Below are 2838 nucleotides of genomic sequence, written 5' to 3'. Positions count from 1 at the left end.
AGAGCCTTTAGAGGCTTTAGAGCCTCTGGATTTTAAACCTAGCTCTGTCACCAGCTGTGTGATGTTGGCCAGGTTTCTTACCTTCTCTGTGGCTGAGCTTGCACCTCACTCTGAAAGTGGCTGTGATACCTCAAGGACTCTGTCTCTTCAAGGGTTGCATGGGTTCAAGGCCACACAGTCTTGGCCTGGCCCTGTTGGTGACAGCGACAGGAGGAGAATCACAGCACACAGGTGGAATCCACAGGACGGGGGCTGCTTGGCTTCTCTGCAGAGGAAGGCTTTGGAGGAGATAGCTCTGGAATTCTCAGCTTTTCACAAAAATAGCCTCTCGGAGCCCCTGGTTGCAAGCCGAGGATCTCTTTGTTACTCAGCAGCTGGTGGGCGGGTGGGTGGTGCCTCGGCTGCTCATTTCCTCAATGAACAGCTGCACCAGCTCAGCGCTGCGCATGGGGCTCAGATCACTCTCCTTGCACGCTGCCAGCTTCCTCATTGCTCACATGGGGACACCATGGCTACCACGGGTCTCAGAGACAGGAAACCCGGACACCAAGGGAGGGCTCGGATTTTCAGCCCTGGTCTTAGCCTGGCCCACAGCAGACTCCTCAGAGCTGGCCCTCACAGTGGCACACACCTGTAATCCCAGCACTTGGGAGGCTGAGGCAGGAGAATCGCCATGAGTATGAAGCCAGCCTGAGCTACATAGTGAGTTCAAGGCCAGCCTGAACTACATAGTGAGACCCTATCTTAAAAATTCCAAGAGTGAAAGAATCATCACTCACACACCCACTGGCCCTGCCACAGCCTCTTTCCTATTCTTCCCTCGTGTGACTTCTCCTGAGATCCTGACAAGCCTGGGTCCTTCCTGTCACTGGGAGCTCCCAGAAATCCTCCTGGCTACTCCCTGCTGCTGGCTTTTGGTTTGCAGCCACCAACAGCTCAAGGCCACAGAGAGGAGGAGAGCTGGGCTCAGCACCACCTGTCTAGGCCGGGTCCCAGCCCACCCAGGGTCCCATGGACTGGAGGGCAGAGATGATTTCCCAGGTGACAGCAGGGTGGCTGTGCTTGGGCAGGAAGCATCACAGGTCCCCACTGTGTCCCAGGGTTTCTCCTGAAGGGCAGGTTGGTGTGTTTGAAAAACGGATGCAGAGACCCAGAGTTAGGTCCCTAGTAGATGGCGTTATTGTTTCTGGCCAAAAGCCCCACAATTGCCTCAGAGCTGTTTCCTCATCAGGCAGGGGACTGGACCCATGGCCTTTGAACTGAACTGCATCCCAGCCCATTCCCCACCCCATTCTATTAGTGGGGCTCAAACTCAGGTCCTTGAGCTTGCAAGGCAGGCACGGGGCCCCTGAGCTAAATTCCTGGCCCTCTTTTTTCTTGTTGTTTTTGAGACAAGGCCTCACTATGTAGTTCAAGCTGGCCTCAGACACCCAATGATCCTCCTGCCTCAGCCTCCCATGTGCTGGAACTACAGGTGTGAGCCACCATGACCAGAAACCTTCCACATGTTTGAGACAGGGTGTTGCTAAACACTGAGTTACCCAACTTGCCATCTTCCTGTCTCAGCCTCCCAGAGTGCAGAGATCACACATGTGCACCACTATGCCCATGGGTATACACTTGGAAAACTGTTATTTTTGCAAGGGAGGAAGACAAAGAAGGAAGCTGAGAATTTACAGGAGGGAAAGGAAGCCCTCCAACCAGGAGTGGAATAAAATCAGAACTCTCATGGAACCCCAGGCAGCATTTATCTGCGAGTCTCCCTCATATAATTAGAAATTGGGGGATCTGAGTCCTGTCATTCTGGGAGGTTCTGGAAGGTTCTGGAAGAAGGTGGGCTCTGTGGAGGTGTGGAATGGCCCTGGCCCAAAACACCCTCTAGCCAGTGGATGACACATGATGCTGGAGAATCCCTCTTCCTCACCCTCCTCGCTAGTCCTATAAGGATGCAAAAGTACAGGATTATGCAGTGTAAATGAAGGCACAGCTCTTTGCCTGGCAGAGGGACCCTCAACACATCACACTCACGTATTCTTTTAGATATTTATTTATTGTTTCGTTTTTGAGACAGGGTATCACTAAATTGCCTAGGCTGCACTCAAACTTGCATCCCTCCTGCCTCAGCCTCCTGAGTAGCTGGGATTACAGGCTTGCACCACCGCACCTGGCTTCTTTAATAAGACTTCTTTTGAAAATGCTGGCCTGCCTCAGTAGTCCTAAGTGACACCCAGGGAAGACTTCCTTCCAAGCTAAAGTTGAGGCAGAAGGAGGCATACAGGCCCCTGGGTGGAGTCCTCCAGCACCGCGCAGGCCCCGGCTTTACAGAGTCCTTGCACTGGAGCCTTTCAGGGGGGACCAGAGTGGTAAAGGAGGTGCCCAAGGTCACACAGCATAGGGCTGACTGTAGGCCAGGCTCGTCTGATGCGGACTCCCAGGGTCTCTGGGAGCAGGCTACTGGGCCTCCCCGGAGCCGGCCCCCAGTGTGTGTGTGTGCGCGCGCGTGTGCGCCCGCGTGTACACTTGCACATTCAGATACACCACCACACCTGCTCTCTAATGGCGCTGTGCCCAACTCCTCCCCCATCCTCAGCTCCCCTGACCTGGCAGGGCAAATTACACCCTGGCTTAGCAATAAAAGCCACTTTGGAAAACAAGAAGCTCTGGGGCTTTGAGGGACACAGCTGGGTCCCTCCCTCCCGCGGAGCCTGGCTCAGGAGGCCAGAGTCGGATGTCCCTTTAAAAGCAGGGAGTACACATTCCCACCGAGTCCCTCCCTCCGGCTCGTCCTGACGTCAGCGGGAGGGCGTGTGTGTGTGTGTGTGTGTGTGTGTGTGTGTG

The sequence above is a fragment of the Fukomys damarensis genome, unplaced genomic scaffold (assembly GCF_012274545.1).
Source record: "Fukomys damarensis isolate Sample0158 unplaced genomic scaffold, DMR_v1.0_HiC HiC_scaffold_19, whole genome shotgun sequence".
NCBI classification, from domain to species: Eukaryota; Metazoa; Chordata; class Mammalia; order Rodentia; family Bathyergidae; genus Fukomys; species Fukomys damarensis.
Note: the sequence above shows the minus strand (reverse complement) of the source record.